The sequence below is a fragment of the Lissotriton helveticus genome, chromosome 1_1 (genome assembly GCF_964261635.1).
Source record: "Lissotriton helveticus chromosome 1_1, aLisHel1.1, whole genome shotgun sequence".
In the NCBI taxonomy this organism is placed as follows: Eukaryota; Metazoa; Chordata; class Amphibia; order Caudata; family Salamandridae; genus Lissotriton; species Lissotriton helveticus.
The window spans coordinates 1,784,660,213-1,784,679,388 of NC_136057.1; the positions used below are offsets into that span (position 1 = coordinate 1,784,660,213).

General features: G+C 44.7%; 1 protein-coding gene across 1 annotated transcript in view; it reads left to right on the forward strand.

Annotated features, from left to right (window-relative positions):
• The window catches only part of RASD2 (RASD family member 2), a 108,593-nt gene that overhangs the window by 25,127 nt on the left and 64,290 nt on the right, over nt 1–19,176 (forward strand). The gene's annotated exons all lie outside the window — the stretch shown is intronic.

The window sequence follows — 19,176 nt, forward strand, 5'->3', positions numbered from 1 at the left end:
ATACCTACCGGCCTCAATGAGGGAGGCACTTATACTGCCGTAGTTGAAAAAGGGGAATGCACCTGAATACTGTGACTCATATAGACCGCTATCGCTTCTAAACTGTGATGCAAACATTTTGGCCAAACTGTTTGCGACTCGCCTGAGCTTGCTTATGGAAAACTTGATATTGCCCGATCAATTGGGGTTCGTGCCCAGCAGGTCTACTTCCCATAATTTGAGAACGCTATTTGCTGTTTTAAACAACGTCTCGCCTGATCTCCCAATGGCAGCCATTTTTTTTTAGACGCCACCAAAGTGTTCGACTCCATAGAGTGGGGCTATATTTTTGGAGTGATGTTGCGCATGGGGTTCCCCCCGTTGTTCTTGCCATGGATTCAGCTGCTATACTGCAGGCCAGTGGCGAAGGTCCCAGTAAACGGTCATACGTCTCAGACATTTAGCATCACTAGGGGGACACGGCAGGGGTGTCCCCTTTCCCCATTGCTCTTTGCAATAGCGACAGAGCCGCTTGCAGCGGCACTGCGGCAGCGCCATAATGACAGGGCACTCCGATGTAATCTGCGCCAAATACTGGTTTCACTGTACGCAGACGACATCACCTCATATGTGCGCGACCCACAGCAAAACCTAAATCCGATTTTAAGAGAATTTATAGTTTTTGGACAGCTCTCGGGGGTCCAGATACACTGGGGGAAATCATGTGTTTTCCCGCTTACGGAAGCCACGGCACGCTTCTCACTGGACTTCCCACTACAGTGGTGTGGAGAGGAACTGAAATACTTGGGCATCAGAGTCACCAGAAATAAAGAGGAACTCATGCGAATGAACTATGGGATGGCTATGACTAAAATAGAGGACTGTGTCAAGCGCTGAGTAGCTCTACCCCTTTCCATGGCGGGGCGCGCGTCCTTGATAAAAATGGTGATACCCCCCCGGCTGATATACCTTTTTTTGAATATCTCTTTTTATCCGGGTGCGCACTTCTTCAAAACGCTTAAAACGGAGATGATAAGACTGGTATGGGGAGGCAAGCAGCCCAGAGTGCAATGGGAAGTGATGACAAGGCCCTACTCGCAGGGAGGTTTTGGTATACCAAATTTTTAGCTCTATTTCTTGAGCGCGCAAGCCCACTATGCCTGGTACTGGGTGAAGCAGCTGAAATACATGCCCCAAATAGCAGAGGAACATTGGCTTTCGCACCCCATGCCACTAGAGGGAGTGCTATATGGTGCGATAACAGACAGGAATAGAGCACCTAATGCACTCACGTGCACGATAACGGCATGGCAGCGCATAGGACGTATGCCGGATGTTCCTAAGCAATACTCTCCATTGCTATCTCCCGTCTACCACCCTGCTATGCCGTTGCTGCAGGAGGGATTTTTTACAAGTTTCCAACAACGGACTTGTGTCCATACTTGGGGGGATCTATACCACGAAGGCCAATTTTGCAATATTGATCACATGTTCCAAACAGAACAGAGTACACCACTGGATGTCTTTGTATATATCAGATTGAGACAAGGGATAGAGCACTTACTTCTGAGTTCCCAGCGGAACCGCAATCGCTTGCCCAACTGCATCATATCTTAGAGAGAGATACAGCGAAAAGGCTGGTGTCAATGATATATACACTGGTGCACTCACAAACAGCTACCTCGCCCCCGTGAGCACGCAAGAAATGGGAAGAGGACTTGGCCAAGATCTGACAGATGAGCAGTGGGGGGAATGCTGTTCGCAGACCGCGCATGTGTCGGCTAGCAGCAGGCTACAGTTAATTCATTACAAATTTTTACACAGGATGTATTATACCCCAGCTAAGATGTATAAATTCAGGTTGAGAAACAATGATAGATGTGATAGGTGTCGAATAACGGGAGCAGACTTTTAGCATCTAGCATGGTGGTGCCCTGCGGTAAAAGAGTACTGGGACCAAGTGTTTCATGCATTGCGCGAAATGATAGATTCACCTGTAGAAACCACACCACAAATGGCACTATTAGGATATGTCAAAACACTAAGGGCTGAGCATCATAAATTCACTGCGCTGGTGCTCCTCATAGCCAAAAGAAGGGTGGCTTGCCGTTGGGGCAGGGGACGGGCGCCCAAGTTCAAGGAATGGCTCTCTGACTTAATAGTGTGCCAGGAGCGGCTCTCGGACTATGCAGAACTATTGCCCATGGCTTCCAGGCCCAAGGATGTATGGGCCCCGCCGAGGTGCTATTTGCTAGCTCACCCACGGGAAGAGGAGTAAGGGAAGGAAGAAGGTTATTGGAGAGAAGGGTGGGGGGAAGGTGATCCTAACACATGTATTGAGAGTACGGAGGAAGAACATACCTAGATGCAGATAGGATGGGAAGGAAGGTGGATTGAAGGAAGCGATAATTCTGAAGGAATAAGATCAAATCCTCAAAAATGTTCTAGATATGAAGAAAAACACTAGGAAGAAATATTGGATAGATGAAGCGGCAGGATGCCTGAATGCCTTATGATACGCACAGCCCTTGCAATAAGGATGTACTACCATAGTCAACTGCAAATGACAAAGTGAATTATGTGTAATATCGCTATGTACCTATTCTGAGCCAAATGTATGTGTAAGCATCTGCTAAAGTGTTGTTGTTGTTGTTTTGAAAAACAATAAAAACAGATGTTGAAAAAAAAAATCTTCCACAATAGAGGGCCCACCCCCGCTAGCTTGGGATGACATTGGGTGGCCCAGGGGTTCCTCACCCAGGATCAGGTTATCAGCCAGGTGGTTGGCAGAAGCAGCAGACTTAGACTCCATCCATACCCCCACAGTCGGTGGGTGACAAACCACCTGACAGCCTTCCACCTGACAGCCTTCATTCAACTGTGAGAACTTCTTTCTTGAGGGCACCCACTGCTTTCTCTATAAATCCGTTGATTAACCAATTTTTGGGCAGAAGTCCCATCCAAATTAGGTTAAAGTTTGCGCTGCAGAAGTCCCATGCAAATTAGGTTCAGGTTTGCGCTTGACCATCCTAACAAGCGGTTTGACGGTCATTTAAGAGGAAGAGAGTTGGGTCGTTATGGGCGCAGGACAGTCTACAAAAAATAGACCAAGTAGGTACTAAAAATAAGGAGTTAGCAATAACTTCAGCTGCAAAACGAAGGGGGTGGCCCCGCCCAGCCCAACCTCCAAATGGGTGCAAACGGGCGCAAACGGGCCTGCCCTTGGCCCAGTCTTCGCCCTGGCTGTGCTATGTGAGGGTTGAAGTGCTTTTAAGCACTGTGTGGATGCGGGCAGGGCATGGCAAACGATGGCGCCTCTGCTGACGCAGGTGCTGATAGGCAATGAAGTCCCCGCAATGGCCCGGAGTATGGCAGGTCTATTTAGATTTCCCCGAATTATCAAATTTCCATCTGGACTTATTCATATTTATTTTTCTCACATTTAATTTGTATTTATCCATATTTGTTTACCCAGGTAAGACCGAATTTGCAATTAGTGTACTTTCATATTTAAATGGCAAATATACACTCACCCATGGATGTTTGTAGGGTTTTAGAGTGTTAAGAAGCCACATCATATAAAACAACTGAGTAATCAGAAACATTAGCAATGTAGTTCTAGACCATGTCCATATCTCCAGCTGTCTCACCTTCATTAGACTTTAGTTGATGGTATGCGGCTGTGAGTGAAGATAACACTCGACTGGCAGGCAGTACGCCACATGGATGTGAGTGATTATTTACCTGACTTGGACTGAAAATGATGATTGGCTAGGAGTGATTATAGAATGAGCCTGTGAGGGCATTTGAGGCTGGGTTATCGATGATTAAACAAAGTGGTTCTGTGCAAATATCATATTTAACTGTTAGTCATTTTAAAAACGTGCCTATGAATGTGATTAATATTGGACTCCGGGGGATCCTAATATGTGGCTTGAGTCATTCCACCACATGAGGTACGTCGTTATGACGATTGGCTTTGGGTCAAAATACGTGGCTGATTGTATGTGGTTGTTTGCGATTGCAATATATTGTGTGAAGTTTTAATACATGTTTGTAGGTGGTCCTAATAGGTGGCAGCGATTAATTCTAGCACACAAGTTATTTTAATACATGATTGTGAGTTATTACAACATGTGGCTGCGGGTGGTAACATGTTTCTGAATGTGAGGAGTAAGAATAGGCTTTTGTGATTAATTAGAATATGTACCAGTTAGCAACAGTATGTATGTAAATATGTATGTATATGGTATTTGTATCGTGAAAATGTATCTAAAAAGGCTGCAGGGCGCTGTACAGGGTTAAATCAAGTATAAAGGCACCACGTGTTAGGAGAGGTAGCTAGTTATTGACTTTTTACTGCATTGTGGTGTAGTGTGTTTTTTAAAGAGTTGTGTCTTTAACTGTTTCCTAAATTGAAGCAGTGTATCAGCAGTTCAAAGAGACACCAGCCGAGTTAGGTAAACTCCAATCTTCTTTATTTACTTCTTTACAATGGAACCCAGCAAAGCACATCCTCCAACTGCGGAATCTGATCTCCAACTGTTGTACAGTGGAAGACCCAATTCCAGAACTGGAATCATGATTCCTCATGCGACAAGAGCATCACGCAGGGTGCCACTTAAACCTACTCTCTACCACATTTCCCCTCTTTAATAAACAAAACAAATCAATTATACACTTTACAAACAAAAATGAAAACAAGCGTACGCGCATTTTTCCTATTGCAAAACATTTTCTAAAAAGTACACTTCAAAAAATAAATACTATAAAAGTCTTTGATATTTCTAGCTTCTTACATAAACCCTCTAAAAGAAAAAGTTCATTAGCAATAAAAGTCTTTTAAAATACATTGGTTTCTTGTATACTCTATACTGTTTAATAATTACAGGGGAGAGATTTGTATTACTCCATACCCCATAATTGTCTGCAGTATCAGTAAAAATATTTGAATTACCCCAACACCAGAATTTTCTTCAGCATCAGACATAACATTTGTTTCATTTCCCAGACTAGGTAATTCTGCAGCATCTAGCCCAACTGAGTTTGTCACCTTATCCTGTTCCATAACATTGTAAGAAGTTTGACCCCACATTAAATCGTTGTGCACATGTATTTTTTTTCTAGAACTAAGCATTGAAATTCACTTGAGTATCAAATTTCTCTTCGACCACCACGTCCATCGCTTAATTTAACTGCTGTGCATGAGACTTGACTTACTCTGAAAGAACCATGAAAATGTAAACCAGTTTTGTACTTTTTGCTTCTAATTTTTTTTTAACATAAACCAAGACCAATTGCTACAACCAAATTGCTGGCTTTATAAGATTTCAAATTAAATACTTTATTCGAAAAAATATTTCATAAAAGTACAAGTATTCAACATACGAAATACATAAAACAATGTTACAAATTTTACAGATCCATAAGCGTTAAAAGGGCATGGTGAACGGTTCTTACTTAAAAAAACAATCAAACATCGGGTAACAGTTTCGACCTGATGAACCAAGCATTCGCCACATATTTGGCTACCCCACAAACAATATACATTGAAGAAGTATTGGTTAGAATGACACGCATAGCTGATCTGTGGTCCATAACCCCAAGCTCCCTACAAACAGGTTTCAGCCATTTTGCTCTCGACTGTTTGTATGCAGCAGATTTCTCATGCTGATGCACCATCTTCTCTTGGGAACACTTACATTTGTTTCTCAGTTTTTCCTCATCAACCTCACAAACATCACTTCTTTTTTTTCAGAACAAAATTTTATTATTTTTTGTTGAAGGAGTACAGAGAGGGCACTGGTCTCCTGATGCCAGAGGAGCAGTGTGCAGAAAAATAACCATCATTTTCAATCAGTTCAATCAACATTTGATAAGAACGACCATCCCCGAACTCCCTTCCCCCCACCTCCCTCTCTGTTGTCCTCCCGCCCAGAACCCACCCCCAACCCCGCACAGTTTCGACGTGGTCCAGTAGCCAGAGCATAACAAAAACATAGTTTGTGTGTGTATCGTTTCACCCAGGGTCAACAAGCAATTGTCCATCAGTATCTTGGTGCGCTGGCGGCTCCAGCCACAGCCCTCTATAGTCCGCCCATCTCTTCCATATTTTAAAATGTTTTTGGGAGCAGCCCCTGGCCTCGAACACCGGGCGCTCCAGCCCCATGTAAAAGTCCAATCCCCTCTTCCACACCCCTACTAAGGGAGCCCTGGGGTCCTTCCAGGCCCAGGCTATATCTCGTTTGGCCTCTGTGAGGCCCAGGAGCAGCAGATGACGTTTATAGATATTACCTCACACTTGTTCCATAACATGAAGGAGGCCCAGCTTCGGCGAGCGGGGGAGGTCCCAACCCAGCACTTCAGACAGGCAATCCCAGACACCAGTCCAGAATCTCATCAGTCTATCACACGCCCATACCGTATGCATGAAGGTGCCCACCGCACGGCCACACCGCAGGCAATCAGGGGAGGCAATCAGACCAGCTCTCCATAATCGGTCCCTAGTATAGTAGGCTCTATGTAAGTATTTGAATTGGATAAAACGCAGGCGCACCGCAATTGCCGCCCCCCTCGGGGCCTGCAAAGCTTCTCTCCAGTCTTCCTCCTCAAGGTCACCTATGTCCCCCTCCCATGTGGATCGTAGCCTGTCTAGGGATGAGGAACAGTGCGTAACTAGTGTCTGATATATATTTGAGATTTTCTTAGTGTCCAATTCACCCATGAACACCTTAGCTTCCAGGGGACTAAATTCGGGCAAGGAGTCCAGGCCGACCAAGGAGGGAGATAGAGCGTGTCGGACCTGCAGGTATCTAAAAAACTGTGTTTGGGGCATATCATATTCCTCGCTCAAGGCTTGGAACGATTTAAGGGTCGTGCCCTTCATAACATGGTCCAAGGCCAATATACCAATTGCGTCCCAGCCGCAGAAGCCCCGCAGGGACGCCAGAGCCGGAAACCGTCCATTTTGCCATAAGGGGGTTTCCCTCGTCAATTTGTTCCACCACCACATGCGGCGTAGAGCTCCACGCCACACCCGGAAGACCACCTGGGTAACCACTGGGAGCCTCTTTCGTATAGCCGCCGAATACAAAATGGTGTGCAGCGTGTCTGGATCCATCAGGTATCTCTCCAGGGCATAGGCCGGGTTGCCCCGGTCCCCATACCACCATTCGTTCAGAATCAAGAGGTGAGACGCCTGATAGTAGGACAAAATATCTGATGTGGCCAAGCCCCCACAATAAGTGGAGAGGAAGCAAGTACGGAGCACCACTCTCGCCACCCCACCTGCCCAAAGGAACTGGCTCAGCGCCGAGTTCACCCGTCGGAACCACTGTGGTGGAATAGGATAGGGATGATTTTGCAGCTGGTAGAGTAGACGTGGGAGAGCCACCATCTTGAATATGGCCGAACGGCCATAGACGTTCAGGGGCATTCTGGACCATGTTTTCATGTCTGAACGTACGCGGTCCCAAACAGGCAGCACGTTGCGTGCCCAAGAGACCCCAGGGACATCTGTCAGGAATACTCTGAGGTATTTAACGCCTTCAGCCGCCTCCTGCAATGCTGACGCCCAGGGTCCTAGGCCCCCGCGGTCTCCCAGTACCCACAGCGTAGATTTCCGTAGGTTTAAGTGAAGGCCGGATACCTCACCAAATATTCACATTATTTCGAGGACCCTTGGCCCCGATCTGTTTAAATCTGTGAGGAAGAAAAGGACATCATCGGCGTAGAGCGCAATTCTATCAGACGGTCCTGCTTCCCATTCAACACCTCGCATCTGTGCGTCAATTCGCACCCAGGCCGCAAGCGGCTCCATTGCCAGGGCGAATAAGTAGGGTGAAAGGGGGCGGCCCTGTCGGGTGCCCCGGCCAATAGGGAAGGGGCTGGACACTGCTCCCGCCACTCTCACAGATGCCGTCAGGTCTGTGTACAGCAGCTGTAGATAGGAAAGGAAACGAGGCCCAAGGTTCAGGCGAGATAGGAGGGCACGAAGATAGACCCAACTCAGAGAGTCGAATGCTCTGTCAATGTCTGCCAGGAGGAGCGCCGCCGGAATCTTGGCAGCCCGAACCGCCTCCACCACCACCTGTGCGCGTCTGATATTGTGCCTCGTCACCCTGTGGGGCATGAACCCGGCCTGGTCTGGATGAACCAATTCAGCAATTTATGGGAGAAGACGATTGGCCAAGGCTTTCGCCAGCAGTTTCGCTTCAACATTTAGAAGCAATATCGGCCTGTAAGATTCATGTTGTGCAGGAGGCCTCCCAGGTTTACAAAAGACCACGATTTCCACGTGTCGCAAGTCCGCTGGAAGGCGACCACATTCCCTGGCTGCCTCCAGTGCCCGCCTGTAATGCGTTCCTAATTGGAGATGAAATGTCTTCATGAATTCACAGGGGAAGCCATTGGGCCCGGGGCCTTGCCAGTGTTTAGTTCTCCTAGTGCCGCGTCCAGCTCCTCAGCCGACAGCGGAAGTTCAAGTCGAGCACGCCCCTCACCTGAAAGTGCCTGTGGCGGGAGATCCGCCAGGAATTTGTCCACATCTTCCGCTGGAAGAGACTCCCGAGGGGCGTATTGGGTCGCATTGTATTGGGCAAAGCTGGCAGCCAGAGCAGCCGGGGCCGTCACCGGGTCACCCACCTCATCGCAGAGTCCTGGTAGGGATTGCGCCTGGAAAGTACTCTGGCAGAGCCTATATAACACGGTGCTGGATTTATCCCGCCATTGATAAATTCTACTTTGCGTAGCCAACCATAGCTGGCGAGCCTCATCCAGTAGCAGAGAAGTATATGACTGTTGCATTAGGAGCAACTGCCCTACGGCATCTGCATCCCCCCCCGTACTGCACTCCACCTCCAGGTCCCGGACTCGATTCGCTGCTTCGTCTATGGTCTCCCTACGGGTCACACGGGCTGCGGCACACCAAGCTATATCTACGCCGCGGAGTACGGGCTTTAGGGCTTCCCAAAGGGTCACATCATCAGTTTCGAGCCTATCATTGTTGTCCCAATATTGAGCTATGGCCTCCCTCATGTGCGACTGATAACTGTCTTGTTGCAGATGCCATGTGGATAGGCGCCACCTAAAAGGCTGCCGTCTCCTATCCAGACGCAAGTCCATCGTTATTGGGGAATGATCCGACAGACCGCATGGGAGCATGGACGTGGAGGCAACCCTCCCTATCCAGGCCTGGGGGATAAACAGGTAGTCAATTCTAGAGAATGACCTATGAACTGCAAAGACATAGGTGTATTTGCGGCTATGTGTATGGTGGTATCGCCATGCATCGATCCAGCCCATCCCCTGCACCATGCTACTCAATCTAGTGGGGGTATCCGCTATTAGACCCCCTCCAGGTCTGCAACGATCCATACTCCCATTCATTACGTCATTCCAGTCACCACCTACTATCGCCATCACATTCGGAATTTCAGCCCATACATCAAACAATTTTTCAATGAGAGCCTCCTGCAGCGCGGGCGGGGCATACACACTACCAAAGACCATGGGTTCATCTCCCACCATTCCCTTAATGAAAACATATCTGCCGTGACTATCAACCCATTGCGTCTCATGTACATAGGACAATCTGCGGTGGATGAGGACTGCAACCCCCAGTGACCCCTTCACAAAGCCAGCATGAAACACCTGCTGGTAACCATAGCGTTGCAAGCTAAGGGTTTTGGTCTCCAGGAGGTGTGTCTCCTGCAAGAGTAGCACGTCCGCCTTTTCCCTCTTCGCCAGTCGCAAGACCACGCTCCTCTTAATTTTATCGAGCATCCCCTGCACATTCCAACTCACAACACGCAGGGATGCCCATGGAGGGTCTGTCTCATGGGTGTCAACCGCCATCGAAGGGCAAATAGGGCAGGGTCCTAGGTGTTGAGGACCATACACACACAGAGAATTCTAACCGGACTCGAATGGACACTGTGCCGATACAAACTGCCCCAACTCCCCCAACCCCCCCTCCAACCCACCCTCCCCGCACCCCCCAACTGCCTCCCTACCCTCGCCCCAAGCCATGCCCACAACTTCCCAACCACCCCCCCACCCCATACCTCATCAACATTGAAATACCTGTCGCGGTATAGAGTATCGCCAGCCCCCAACGGGAGGCTAAAGACCTACTATGCCAATGGATCCCCACCAACTACCCACCCGATCTTAACCTACCCCTTACCCAACTAACCTCGCTAACCCCGTGGGTGTGTCCGCCCTCTCTTAGGCATCCCCCGACCCACGTCCACCCTGTACACATTTACTATGAAGCAAAAGTTCTGGTGGTGAGTCTCAAGTATAATCTTTGTCCCCAGTACAATCATGTTCCGTCAGTAGACATCCGGGGCTCTGCGCCAAGGAATTGCAGAGTAGCACGGGGCCTCCGGGGTCCAGAGTTTGAGTATCAGCCTCATTGGTGTCCCCCGTCGCTTCATCGCGGGGAGGCTGGCGCTTCTGAGAGTGCGATCTCCAGTTGCTCCTACTTCGCGATCTCTGGGGAGTTCTCGGGGGCCCCGCTGTGGAGGACGAGTCGGAATTGCGACCCGGAGCAGTATGCACTCTGATGCGGACTGTCTCGTCTGTCCAAGCAAAAACTTCCTCCGGCGAGTTAAAGAACTGTGTCCGGGACTGGAAGACCACCCGTAGGCGGGCCGGATAAAGCAGGGCATATTGGATTTTAAGATCTCGTAGGAAGGATTGTCGTTGTTGCTGTACCAGCTTAGTATAATCGGGGAATATCAGAATCTTGTGGTTTTCATACATTAGGGGCTCTTTTGAGCGAGCTTGTCTCAGGATAGTGTCTCGGTCATGGTAATTGAGCAGCCTGGCTATCACTGGTCGAGGGCGAGCACCCACAGGCGGCTTCGGGAGAAGCTATCACTGGTCGAGGGCGAGCACCCACAGGCGGCTTCGGGAGAAGTGCTCGGGGCGCCCGCTCAACCATAAAGCAGCATGAGAGGGACTCCGGGGGGAGCCACCCCTCCAGCCACTGGGTCAGGAATGCCTCCATGTTGCCTTTCTCACTGTCCTCCGGAAATCCCACAAACCGCAGGTTGTTTCTCTGGGCCCGCCCTTCCGCATCTTCAGCCCGGAGCGCAAGGCCCTTCTGAATCCCTTCCATGGTAGCTACTTTCTTCTTGAGGATCGCCACATCATCTTCCACCCCGTGATTCTGGTTTCAGCTTCAGTGATACGGGCAACAGCATTACGCAAATCCTGTCGGAGCAAGGTGACATCAGCCCCAACGGCCCCAATTTTTTCGTCCAGCATGTCCCTGGATTGCGTTATAGCAGCCATAAGGGCTGCACTATCCGGTCCCGGTCCCTGCGGACCTCCGGAGACCCCCGCTCCACCACTCGGCCCTGTAAACTTGTCAATCGGGCCTTGTTTCGTATTGCCGCCACTGTTGCCGCCCCTCGTCATGGTGAGACACGGGCGCAAATATATGGTCCAAGTAGGCAGCAGGGGTGCCGGACAGTCGCTCTCTCCACTCCGGGCGGGGGCCTCTGGTAGTAACTCTCCCGCTCTCTCGGGTGCTGCGGGGGGCGCTTCCGAGCCGCCCAGGAGGTCCTATTCACAGCGCTGCATCATCGCACCCCACCACGGCACCTTCCCCAGGTATAGGCACTATTTTCCAGAATATGTCTTCCAGCGTCTCCGACCCAGAGCCGATGGTCGTCCCACAGGACTTCGCGCCCCCCCGGCGAGGGCGCGCACCGCAGAGACGTGGAGGCACACGTGCCTGATCAGCCCCGCACTCCGTCGTCCAGACAACAGTTACTAAATCCACAAACATCACTTCTGATACTTTTTTTCCTTTCTTCCAACCATCCCGGCACCAAATTGAAACACACCTTCCTGCCTCTCAGCAACACAAAAGGGAATATTCCAGTAACAGAATGCACAGTATTGTGATAAGCCCATATCTTGTCCCTCAAAAATTCACCAACATCCATACCATGTAAGAGCAGTTTGAGCACCTTCCTTGAGTACTCTATTGGCCCTCTCTACAGCACCATTTGCTTACAGAGCCACAGTATAGTGCGTCACTTCTTTGTCTCTTAAAAAACGTAGTATTTTATCATAAATCAATTGTACCGCATTGTCCATAATGAACTCTACCGGTAAACCTTGAATACAATTTATTTTGTGAAGAAAATGTACAGCTGTGCGAGTGCTCATTTCCTCCACAAACTCATAATATATCCATTTGGAGAAATAATCTGCCACAATAATCATGTGTGGCAACTCCTAGCTCACTGCATTAATGGGTCTAACAAAATTCAAGGCTAGCTTTTCCAAAGCTTTTCGCGAGAATGGCACCTTTAACAAATGGGTTTCTTTTAACTTTCAATGCTTATTGGATAAAATGCACTCCTTAAATGTCTCTATAATAAAATCTTCATCATTATCTATGGCTGGCAACTAAAATGTTTGTCTAAGTATTTTCTGTGTAGATGATGATCCAAAGTGATCGGTGTATGCCAACAACACAATCTTGAGTCTTCAATTCACAGGCGGGACAAAGTTGTCTGATCTCAACAACACCCCAGCTTCCATAGACAATTCAACAGCAACATAAGAAAAAATCAAAAGCTCTCCTTAAGTTGTTGGATATGCGGCCAATCTCTCTGTATATACTCCAAGACTTTAGTCATTGTCATATACTGATCACACATCAAAAAACAAAAAATGTCATCAATGGTACCCCAACAGTGTTTAACTACCTCCACAGCAGTCACAACACACTTATCCTCAAACTCACAATACAGATCTGTACTTATCTTCATCAGTAATTGAGACAGGCAGTCTGCTCTACAGTTAGCATTGCCAGGAATGTACTGCACCTTGAAATTGTACTCATGAAATTTTGCCAAAATTCTTAAGAGACCTGAAGAAGCTGAAGCTACGCCCTTTTCCCCCAACAAATAGATTAAGGGCTTATGATCTGTATGGAGCACAAATAGCGTTCCCCACATATATATCTTGAATTTGTCAATTTAGCAAGCACAGGCTAATGCCTCTCTTTCTATTGTGATGTACCTCCTTTCCACACTCTTCAAGGTTCTGGATGCAAATGCAATTGTGTGTTCCATTCCATTAACCTTCTGACATAATACAGCTCTGTCATACCTTGTTGTTTGCCAATAGAACACACTGTATCAAGAATCAGGTTTTGCTCTAATACCGTTTCAGCAAAGATAAACAAGTCGTCCTGGAAGGCCGCAACTTCCGTCACCTCCATAAATAAATGGTACCTCCATAAATAAATGATACATTCGATTTTGAATTACACTAGCTGTTGAAGCCAGTCCGAATGGTAATCTCAAATATTTGAATGCTCCGAACAGAGTTATGAATGTAGTGAGTAGCTGAGAATTCTTTTCTAATGGCACATGATGGTATGCAGCTCTTAAGTCAATCTTACTGAAATATTTGGCATATCCAATGGTGGTCAACAGTTTCTGGATTTTGGGCAAAGGGTGACTGACATTTATTCACAATATTTTTATTCAGTTGACTTAAAACCGCACATAATCTGATTCCCCCCTTTCTTCTTTGCAATGGCAATGGCACTAAACCTTTTTGAGGCATTTACAGATTAAAAAATCTTAGCATCTGATAATTCTTGAAGGTGTTTCTCAAGCTTATCTCTCACACTTAATGGCATATCCATGACTTTATGAGCCACAGGAACTGCCCCATCATTCAAAATAACTCATGCTCAAAACCTTTTACTGTGCCTATTTAGTTGCACAATACTTGTGGACACTTATTGATAATAGCATCAAATGCACACAACTATTTTTCAATCAGCAACACAGGTGTTTCTGTCCCAAGTCTCGCAGTTATTCCCAACTTCCCTTGGTCCACCCAGCCCATAATGTCGCTTCATTAATTGCCACATATACTTTTGTACATATCACTCTCCCAGAATAATGTAACAAATCTTTAAAATATCCAAGAGTTTTAATTTCTAAATACCCATAGGCCACATCTCTGGTGTCTGGTTTTTACAACTTGACATTTACTATTATTTCTCAGAAATAACCTCTGAAAACATTGTAACTGGGGAATCCAAATCCACCATAATTTTCAAACTCACATCCCCATTCTCCCCTTCACAAAAGGACCCTTCTTGCTTGCAGTCATATCCCTCTCATTCACGACATCCAGAGTTAACACTACATTTGTACGTTTTTCACGAATAACTTTGCATTAAAGTATGCTGCTGACTTTTACCGGTACCGAATTGTTAGATTTGAATTCACACATAAAGTGCCTTATTTTCTTGCACTTCTTTCCTTGTGCAGGACAGTTAACAGAATTGGTTGTATGTGCAGTAGATACACACCTGTGACATACCAAAGTGTAAGTTGAATAAAAAAGTCAATCTTCAACACCAGCATTCTTTTTTGAAGCACACACACTAATACCTTCCTTATCACCAGCCAGTACTTTGACCGACTCAGCAGACCGTTGAATAACTTTTGCAATCTTTATAGTCTTTTCTAATGATGGATTAGTGCAACCTAACAAATGTTCTTGAACTTTTTTCTATGCACAATTCAATACTGTCTGATCTCTTATATACTGATCTACATTATTGTCAAAACAACATGAACTTGCCAACACCATTAAGGAAGCTACATACGGGTCTATGTAGGAAAATTTAATTGTTCCAAAACAATTCCAGGTTCCTCAGTAAAGTGAAGTATCAAACACTTTTGCACTTCGATATAAGCATTCCAATCATTTGCATCACTACCCTGTGGAGGTCGTATAACAGGTAAGCGGTCAACAATTTTCTACCATTCTGCCTCTAAGCAATTAAATAATAAAGCAGTTTTTCCAGCAGGTGAAAAGTTGACCGCACCAATGGCCACAAGGTAATTTTCAAATACTGGAAACCATTGTCTCCATTTGTGTTCAGGTTTGCCTGGATTTGCTAGAAAATTAGGTGTTTGTTGAATTGCCCCTCAAGAAGCCATATTAAAAACTATGACTAATTATACTTTAAACTAATTTTAATTTGGAATATGGTAAACGCCCACTTACGAAAAACCATACATAACTTACTAAGGGAAGTAAAGTTGCCAGATTATAAGTTCTCCAAATAGAGTTTGACAGGTGAAGGGAAAAGGGTGAATTGTTAAACTCCTTTAGATCCTTTAATAAAAACAATTTGCTCCAGAAGAACTCACTGTACCTGGTAGTACCATGCAGTACTAAATGCCACATTAGTCGATTTCAACACCATGACCGGAGACCCTTACACTGAAGACCTTTTCACTGGCCTCCTGGCTGACTGATACTACACAAGTTCGAGAGTTGAAATCAAGATGGCCCTAAACAAAAATACAGTTGTGATGACATAGATAACGCTGTACCCTGAAATTAACTTGAACCAGTGATGTCGCTGATCAATACTGAAACAGTCCTCATGAATACGGGGATATAGTTCCAGTGTATGGGTGCATAGATGGGAAAGGCCTACTGCCTTGTTTGTTTTCTTTTTTCTTACACATCTTAGTCTCCATTCTGATGGTTGTCTAATTTATAGTGTGCTAAGAGAGACCAGAGAAGCTGAGCTTGTCTGCAAGATAAGCAGTGGTGCTGGTCATGATTGCAGCTGGTTTTAAAGATAGCGCTGGACAGCAAGGGAAGTAAAGAAGTTCCATATGAGTGTGATGTGAACTTTTTTCTTCTGAACCTGTATGAGGCATGCTGTGGTGTGTAGGATGCCTTTAAGTGGTACCAGTGTGCAGTATGGAAGATCATGGTTCAGGACAATACCCCTATCACGATGCGGATGGATTAGTTCTTGGACAGCACTTCAGAAGTTACCTTCTGGAAGAAATGGTTTCATTTGTGTTTTGTTTATTGGCAATTTGTTCCTTGAGGGGTGACGGTGTCCAAGGTGAATCCAAGTGACTTGCTATTCAGTGAAGTTTGAAGCTGTCAATATTCGTGTAATTGAGCCAGGTTTGTGCTCTTTCTTGCTATTTGTTTTTGACAAATAACATGAATTCTTTCTTAGTTGGCTTGAGCTTCAGCTGGCATTGAATAACCAGGTCTGATGAGGTGCAAGCAGTGTTTTAATGCACTGGATGTCTGAAGCATTAGAAACTTTCAGGTAGAATTGTGTCTTAGGAACATATTGGTGAATCTTGGTGCTGTAGCCCCAATAGGCTCCACATAGAGGTTGAAGATGACAGGAGACAGTATGAAACCCTGCGGACTCCACAGGTAACAGGTGTGCCTTTGGACTTCATAGGTGCCGAAAGGTAGGAGGAGATCCATGGAGGAACATTACCAGTGAATCCCATTCAGTTGGGGCTGTAATTACTCTAAAACGGGCCTTCACATTATTATAAATCCTAACTATAAGGAGTGATTAATATTACTTGGCTGTTGGTGAGTGGTTATGACTCGTACTTATGACGTTGCTCTGAGTGAATTAAAAAAAATAAGTGTGTGTGAGTGAGTATGATGTTTGTGAGTGATGCTAATATAGGACAGCGAGCCATTGTAAAGGCTTAGAGTGATTGTCTAATTTTTTTTTCTTTTCATTTAGTTCACTAATGCAACGAACAATACAAGCTCTCACTAGACACCAGTAATATAACAGTATAATATAGAAAACTATTACTTGGGTTTAAATTATTCAAATGCAAAATATGACTTACAATTTGACAACAATATTCAAAACAGGAACGACTTTTAAAAAAAGTAAATGCAGAAGGAAAGGAAAAAATAGGGGAAGAGAGCAGAAAAAGATGGGTGTCCAATAACAAAGCCCAGTCCTGTAACAAATATAGGCATCTTAATGACAGGAGCAACTTATTATGATGTACTCAGTAAGACATAAGTGAAAATAATGAATACATTTGTTGAGTCTTAGCAACAGTTTCTGCAGGAGTAAGCCTATGAGATAAAGTTGGGCCTAATGCACACCAACATTTTGGCAAATGAGGGAAAATTCGTTTTTTTCTCCTTGGGACAGGGCTACAGAACTTATCAATCTTACATTTAAAACAAATGATATTCTTCTAAGTTTTAGAAGAGAGTATAGAAAATGCTGTCTTGAAGTAGCAATGAAAGTATCTACTATCTTACACTTTGCTGGATGATACTACCATTTTTTATGATGCATCCCTATATATTCCCTTTATAATATATAAAGGGAATATTACCCTTAAAATGTAATTAACTCTGTGTTATATCAATAGCCAAACACATTTTACCAATTTACATTAAAAACAGTAAGCGAAAGATGTGCTAATAACATCCTTACATGATCATCATAAATTGAAGACAGCATTATTCTTTTTTTATATAGAATAAGGCGTGGGAAGGTAATGTTTAAATACTACTAATGCTTGCTGATCTACTATAATTTTTCTTCCAAATAGTGTTCTACAGATCGGCTAACCACATAGCCTCTTAATCCAGTTTCCACACCAATTTACATTTAGACTTTGTATCTTTAAAAGAGTTATGGAAGGAGTAAATTTTTGGAAGCTTCAAATGGTACTGAATTATGGGACAACCTAGTAATACTGCTCTGAAATTAATTCTCTATAGCCAATTTAAACCTACAACGTGTGGGTAAAGTGGGTAAACATGAGGAATTCACCATCCTCAAACAGTTGATAGATCTATTTGATCACATTTTCTTTCAAAATAAACAGCTGTTCCGTTCATTTTAATGTTTATTTAATATACCAGACAATAAAGTATAATTCTTGCCTTTCTCCAACAACTTATTGAAAAATATATGCTTTAAAATTGTACCAAGGCTTTTGATTAATGGAAAATGCATTTGGTTTCTGAGACATTGCTTCTGCCTCTTTAAAACATAAATCTTCCTCAAATGTCACAACAATCGATTTTTTGAACTTCAGTTCAATTAAATATTAACTAGTTTACTTCAAAGAAAATAATCTATGCTATGCAGAATAATTGTGGAAATTCATCACTCCATTTTTGATAATGTTAATTTATCTGAATAAAATCTGGATTTCTTTGAGTTGTAGAATACTTTTGGTAATGAAAGGTCTGTGGTCTTTAAGTGAGTGATTATAATATGTAGTTCTGAGTGATTGCAATAAGTGGATCTGTGTGATTCTAGTTGCTGTAAGTGATTATAATACATCGCTGCAAGTGATTATATAGGTTGTATGATATTCCATTCACGCTCCCAGCAGTAAGATGGGTTTATCCTCATGCTTTTTATGGATGAATTTGGACTGATTGACGAGACGAGCTTCTGGGCCTGAGAGTGCTGCGGAGGTAAGGGGGCAGTAGTGCTGCACCACATTGTACATATGTTGTGGATCGTATGATATTGCAGTTGTCAGACAGATTATTGAAGTGAAAAATATTGGTGGACAGATTATCGTGTCAAAAATATCGAGATGGTAAGTGCATATAGGTAAGTATAGATTTACTATTCTTTACTCAACACCTATGTATCTTGAATATATAGATACATACATGAAGAGTTAAGCATGGTAAAATGTTGCTTACCCATAGAAACTTACTTTCACAATATTTTTGTCCTCTGTATTTTCGATGCGATACTTTGCCCACACAATATTTTTTCTTCAATATTTTGTCCAAACACCAAAGTTGCTGGAGTTGTTGCATGCCTAAGGGTGCTGGGAGTTGTCCAGACCTGAAGGTGTGGCTAGGGGTGTAGTGCAGTGCCAGGTTCTGCAGGTGTTCTGGAGCTGTTCCCCTTCAATTTTCTATACATGGTGTGCAATACTTTGGACTGTTGGTGACACACTTTGGGTCACTATATTAAGCGGATATTGAAAGTAATGATAACACAATGACTGACTATAACACATGGCTGGGAGTGACTGAAGTGTGCTTGTGACTGGTTATTTTACACACCTACCAGTGGGAATAACACTTAGCTGCGAGTGAGTATCATGCATTATACCTGATAAATAAATAGTCTCTAATTCCAAAACCTGTATGTGAGTGATTGTAATTAACGCTCCCGGCTTTCAGCTGTACTGATTTTTTTGACAAGCGTATACAGATGGAAAACAACCTGTTTTCCTCTCTGTATTTCATTTTTTAACATAAAGAAATACAAATGTGCTCTTCTATTTAGAGTATTTCCATTTTGTTAATCATGACTATCACTACAATCTCTGTCCCTATAGACAGCCTATG